Here is a 6,489-nt window from a genome sequence, read left to right on the forward strand (position 1 = left end):
CATGGCCAAACTTTAAATATGGCGCCGGCATGCTGAAGCGGCGAGATGATGGCATGGTGGGCAAGTGAAAGCCCGCTCACCATGGAAACGGCGTGTTTCCCGGGAATGCATAATTAACACGGCGGGTTTGGGACAATACGGCGTGAAAAGCTGACATTGTGGCCAACAGATAAAACATCATTTTACCCACCTGCTACAGCATTTGGTGTAATTCTAGGATGATTCTGCCCATAGTATCCGGCCGATATCAGCTCGCTTGCCCACTAAGGGTCATAACATTCCCACAACATTCAGGCAACAATGACAAGCACTGCCAAGGTGCAGGCATCAGTAATGTGTCCAGGGAGCGTGAGGCTGGACCATCACTTTGGTCTGAAGGCTGCACAGGGCACAGGTAAGAGGCCCTGGACTGAGACACCTGCCTTTATCTTGTGCAGGAAGGTTTCACATCTGAGTGACACGAACACTGCTCATCAGCATAAGGTGCCATAGGCAGGGAGACATTGTTGAGAGTTTATTTACAATAGTGAACATTATGGTGGTTAATGCCCATGCCCAGACTCTGCAATTACATCTTCTTAACATTCCTAACCCTGCCGTTATGTCTTGGTGCTCCTCAAACATCCATAGCGGAGGTGGAGGCAGCCTGCTGACTGCTATGCCCTATCTGTGACCTTGGTGGACATTCTCTGGAGAGCTGAGACCTGGAGGGCCCAGGGCTGCTTTCAGGGTCCTGCTGTGTGGCAGTGGCACCCTCCTCGGCCTGTGGAGCCAGAGCTGCTGAGGTCACAGAAAGAGGGGATTCAGATGGGCCAGACACTCCCGGAGTCACCTAGATGGATAGCCCCAATGGTTACACCTGCTGATCCTCCATCCTATGGGTACCTGATGGCCCCTAGCTGACTCCTTGAGGAGAGTGAGAAGCTGGAGTGAGATGGGGCTGCCCCACACCCCTCTCACGTACACACTGTTGGAGACCAACTATGGCGTCAGCGATGGAGTTCAGCCTGTGCAGCAGTGCAGGAGTAATGTCCTGGAACAAGGTCTCCATGGCAGCTACCATCCTACTAATGTTGACCCTGGTGTGCCTAGATTGATAGCCCAACTCTGCCTTTAGATAAACATAAAATATCCCCAATTACAGTTTGGAGGAGAACAAGGGATTCCTCTGATCAATAAAAACAGATTAAGCAGTCATTTATATAAAATGCTGTTTGTGAGATATTGCTGTTTGGAAGCAGCTAGTACATGTTTATACATAACTACTGTTAGGGAATAGAGACAGTTTAAGTACAGTCAAAGGTGCTTGGGTCATTGGCATGTTAAAGTAATATACCTGCACGGTAGCCCCTCAGTTCTGATGTGAACAACCTGTTACTCCAGGCTGTTGCTGACATCAGGACTTTGCTGCTGTGTGGACACGTTTATTAAAATCCATCTGGTTTAAATATTGCAATGAAGTTTAAGTTGCAATGGAGCGAGGCTTTTTCATATATAGTTTTAATTATATACAGGGAAATGTGATTGATTTTGAAATAGGGTCAATATGGAAATTGACTTTCCTCTTGAGACCACTAGCTGAGAATGGGGTGAGACTGTTTGTAACAAAGCAGACCAAATGTTTGACCTGGTAATTAATCATATACAGGGTTAGGGGCATATTGTTTCCTGCAGCTAGCAGTTCCTGGGTATCTGTTGTGTGAACATTTTCCCAGCTGCCTCTTCTCCAGATGCTATAATGCGCCCGTGAAGTTGTCTTCATTAACAGTCCTGTGCTTTGGGGCCTCTTTAGGTTGAGATAAACAGAAGAGGCTATTGGTAATTTCCTGGGTTCACTAGATCTATCATATTTCCAGGTCATTGCAGCAAGATAGAATTATGTTAAGGACCAAGACAGGAAATTATGCAAATACTCATCAGAAATGTTCAGTTTTAAGGCCTAAAATCTTGAAACAATTTTTGTATGGGTTATATAGAGAAAACAATTTAACATATCAATGAAACTTAAGTACTGTATATTTAATTTTATTATTGAATTAACTAGGTGCAGTGTATAATGCATCTTTCTAGTAATGAGCAATTCATTGTTTAGGTTGAACTACACTGACTACTTTTCCAAATAGTTGTTGCTGATGGCAAGCCCACGTGCCAGTTATGAATACCGAATACTGAATATTGTAGGGACACTGCCTGCACTTTCCTGATATGAGTGACTGGAAAGTGAGATTCCCCATGAGCAACACATACTCAGAAACACAGATCTATTGCCCACATCAAGCATTGGGCAAGGCAAGGAGGCAGGTCTTCCTGAACTACCACAGCCAGTACAGGGATTAAACCCACACTGTTGGCATTGTTCTGCACAGTATAGACATCTAGCCAACGGAACTAACCAACCCCCACTGTCAGCACTGTATTTGTAAGCCTATCTGATAGATCAGGAGTATTTGGTGGGCAACCCAGATTATATCTGGGATTTGTTAGATTTGTTAGCCGTGACATACATTACATCCCTTTCACAATAAATATAAGTTTAAGTTTCTCTTCCTAAGCAAAAATAAGGAGTGTTGGAGGATGGCCTGCATTGCAACAGACAACCTGTTACATATTTAAGCCTGGGAAAAATCACTTTAACTATTAATTCATATCCCATATTTATCAGTGAGACACCTCTCCAGAATGTTCTTCATTTTCCTTTCTTTTCAAACATACCCAAACAGTCTGCTGGAGATCTAACTACAGCAGATTTCTCTGCACTCCTTTGGTTCACTTGCATGTTTGTTTATGCCAGGTCAGGCAAATGATGTGACATTGCGATCAGCAATATTAACTGAGCACAGCATGGCCTGGCGTATTGCATTCTATTTTCATGTTCATAGTTTTGATCCACCTCAGTTTATTTTATAACTTGAAAGGAATGAAAAGGGATCAGTAAGGATTTTTAAAATCATAATTTGCCCTCTTTATAAACAGAGAAGTGTCACCCGTGTACAGAATGTTCATCACAGAATATTTTCAACTTTTATTTCACAATTACTTTATTTTTAATTTTAAAAAATGTGCTTATGAGTTTCAGAACTAAGGTATCATTCAGCATTATCGGAGCAGAGGACATGTTTTCTTAAATCGCTTAAGTTAAACTGGTATATAACACATTACAGTCAAAGAATTAAAATGAAGACTAAGACTGAATTTATCTCACATTTAAAAAACAGTAAATTAAAAAGTTATTAAAAATTATAAATACGTTTTCTATGTATGAAAGGAACTATGCAAAATAATAATCTCCCTCGGCCTTTCTTATCCATACGTCCCTCCCTCCTCTTTCTATTTTATCCCTATTCTCTCCAATCTCTCCTACTTGCTTCATTTGCATCCTTCATATTATTCAGTACCTCGGAGGAACTAAATATGTCGTTGCACACAAAAACTCAAGAGAATGACATACTGCTCGGGAAATATTAATTGCTTATAATGAAACATCTGTCCATATTCTTGATTGAAATTATCATCACATTTTACTTTGGCCTACCAGGGCCAACTCAAACGATTTAACAATTGTCACCTTGCACACAACACAGGGAAGGTGAATTTATGTACAATTAGAACACTCCCAATCTATAACAACAACAACTGGCAATATTGTAGCCCCTTTAACACAGTAAAACATCCCAAGGTGCTTCATGGTGGCATTTGTGCTTTAAATGTGAGTTCTTTAGATGTCTCAATGATGAGATCTTGCAGAGTTGTATATTTAAACATCAACAGTTTATTGATAATCTTTAATTATTCACAGACCCCAGGTTACTGTCGTGCATGGTGCTGCTATCTTCATGCAGGCTGGTTCCAGAGTGTTCTCGCTAGACTGTTCTCTCAGAGTCTATTACCATGTGACTTTATATATCATACCATGGGTGATGCTATTCTCCAGTCCTACGTTAACCCTTGCTCTGCTGAGCACCTTTACATTACAATGGCACGCAAGTGCATACAACATCATACAACATCCTCCTTTCTTCTCTAAAGAAAACTTTCCTCCCTTCCAATGGAGTATTACAATAAAATATTTACTTGATATCCATTTTCCCCTCAACTCAAGTGTCTGACTTTATAAATTCAGACGGTCTTGAGGCTTGACAGTTCTTCCACATCTCGGTCTGTCACATCTGTCACATTAGAGGGATGTGTTTCTGTGTTTCTGGTACTTGGCTATCTCCATGTGATTTGCTCTTTATGCTCCTTCGAGTTGCATTTCTCCTTATTAACAACTTGTCTGCTTTTTGCGGACACTGTGAGTTTGTCCATCTGTATGGACTGATGTGCACTCCGTTCATTCCTAGAGTGGACTTGAATTTATTTTTTCCATGATGTCCACCATGTTCTTGCTGGATGTATATGTTTCTCAAATGGAACCTTAATTTCCACTTGTTTCACAAATTGTTTTATATTCAAACCATTTTGCAAGCTTATGAATCCTTTCATTCAGCTCAATTGTTCTTGGTATGAGACATCCAGTGCTATTTCTTCATCTAGTTCCTTCCACTTCAGTGTCTGATTTACATTTTCTGATCTTATTTCTGTCTTTTCTTTCTCTGTCTGCAGCAATACTTTGTCCTTGTACTTCATGTCGATTTCACTGTTGGTCACTTCTGTTTCTGGCGAATCTGAATTTGTTTCAGTCCTGTAATCGTGCTACTCATGGCTTCATTACCCTCTCGCAGCTTGGGGCTTTCTGCAGCTTTTCTTTTCAATGTCTCCTCTTTGCTATTAAATTGCTTCTTCTGCTCTTCAGTCTGTTTCTTGTGGCTTTCAGCTTCCTCCTGGAATATAAAGCATTACTGAGTTTCTCTGCCAACTGGTTCTTTGGTTTGTTCAGGTTGATGTTAAATTCATTTTCCTTCTCTTCATAATTTTCCAGAGGAATAAACTTTGTCCTGAGGGATTTTTGTAAAACGTGAAGGTCTTTCAACAGATTTTTCTTTTCTTTGCAAAGCTCCCTTGCTTCAGCTTAAGTTTTCCTATAATTCAGCAGACTCTCCTCATGTTTTTTCTGCTGTGCTTCCATTCTGTTATTTAAGAAAGTTTTCATTTCTTCATGTTGCTGAATGGTTTTGCATTCTTTTTGCATTTGATCTTGAAGGGCAATCAGTTGTTCTTTCAACTGTTTATTTTCTTGTTGACTTCTTGCTAACTCATTCTGGGCTTCAGTGCATTGTTTCAATACTACTGATAATTCCACAGTTTTTTCTGAAGTAATATTCAACATCCTTTGTAGCTCCTCATGCCTTTCCATGGTTACATATTGATTCTTCAAGGAGGCTTTCAGTGTTGCAACTATTTACATGCCTTTCCTGCCTGCTGTTTCGCCTGGCTGCATATCTGGTTGAGTTTTCTCAACTCCAGCATTAATTTACCAACTGTGGAATTGAGGGTCATTGTCTCCTCCCAAACATTATCTCTAATAATTGTTTGTTCAAACTCAAGCAGTTTGGTCCATTGAAGACTTCAGTTTAAATTACATTTTTAAAGGTATATACTCAGCTGGAATCTTGCACTTCAAATCTTCCAGCTCAGCTCTGATGTGAACATTTTCCTGTTGACAACTTCATTTACTTTTTACTTCTTCTGAGTTACCAGAAATAGCTTTCCTTCATTCATAGTCGTCTGCTTACTCTGCACTGCTATCTGTCTTCCTCACTCTGGGGTTTTTTGGCTCCCTTTCTCTGGGGCTGTCTGTCACCCTCTCTCTGGGATCTTTTGTTGCCTTCCCTCAGGGGTTTTTTGTTACCCTCTCTCGGAGGTCTTTTGTTGCCTTTGGTGCTTTATTGGGAGTTGCCCTTTCTCTGGGGTCTCTTGTTACTTTTGGTGTTTTGTTGAGAGTTGCCCCATCTGTGCAGTCTCTTCTTGCCTTTGGCATTTTGTTGGAAGTCGCCCTGTTTCTGTGGTCTCTTTTTGCCCTTTGCACTTTATTGGGAGTTGCCCTCTTTCTGGGGCTTCTTGTTGTCCTGATGCTTTTGGTGCTTGGCGGGGGGGGGTGGGTGTTAGACCTCCTCCTGGGTTTGCATCTTCTACAAATTGGAGCTTAAAATATCTGTCAAAACCTTTTAATATCTCACCAAATGTTATTGAGTATTGATTTATAGGTTGACTGTGGGGTACTTCACCAGCAAATAAACCAAAGACGAATAAAAATTTCTGATTCCATATTTATTTTTGGAATTCTCATGCACACTTAAATTGGCTTCTCCAAGATTCCCACTCTTGGGTCTGGTTTAGCCTTTCCATAGCACAAATGCGTCATGGATTTTCCATCCGAGGCTGGTTTTTCCTTTTGTAGTTACTGCTTTTAATGTCCTTACTGCTTTAAGAGCTGTCAATGCTCTTTTTTTAACCATTTAATCACTTAACCATTTTTTTCACTCAGACTGTCTGCAGCTATCAGCTTCCTGTGCTGTGAGTTTCCCATGCTATTTTGGGTTTTGGCAGGCT

The 6,489-nt window shown here is 40.8% G+C and overlaps 1 pseudogene; it reads left to right on the forward strand.

The window, feature by feature from the left end:
- Positions 1 to 1,245: 1,245 nt before the first annotated feature.
- LOC121280612 lies at positions 1,246 to 1,423 on the forward strand (annotated as a pseudogene).
- The last annotated feature ends 5,066 nt before the right edge of the window (positions 1,424 to 6,489 follow it).

The sequence above is a fragment of the Carcharodon carcharias genome, chromosome 7, assembly GCF_017639515.1.
Source record: "Carcharodon carcharias isolate sCarCar2 chromosome 7, sCarCar2.pri, whole genome shotgun sequence".
NCBI lineage: Eukaryota > Metazoa > Chordata > Chondrichthyes > Lamniformes > Lamnidae > Carcharodon > Carcharodon carcharias.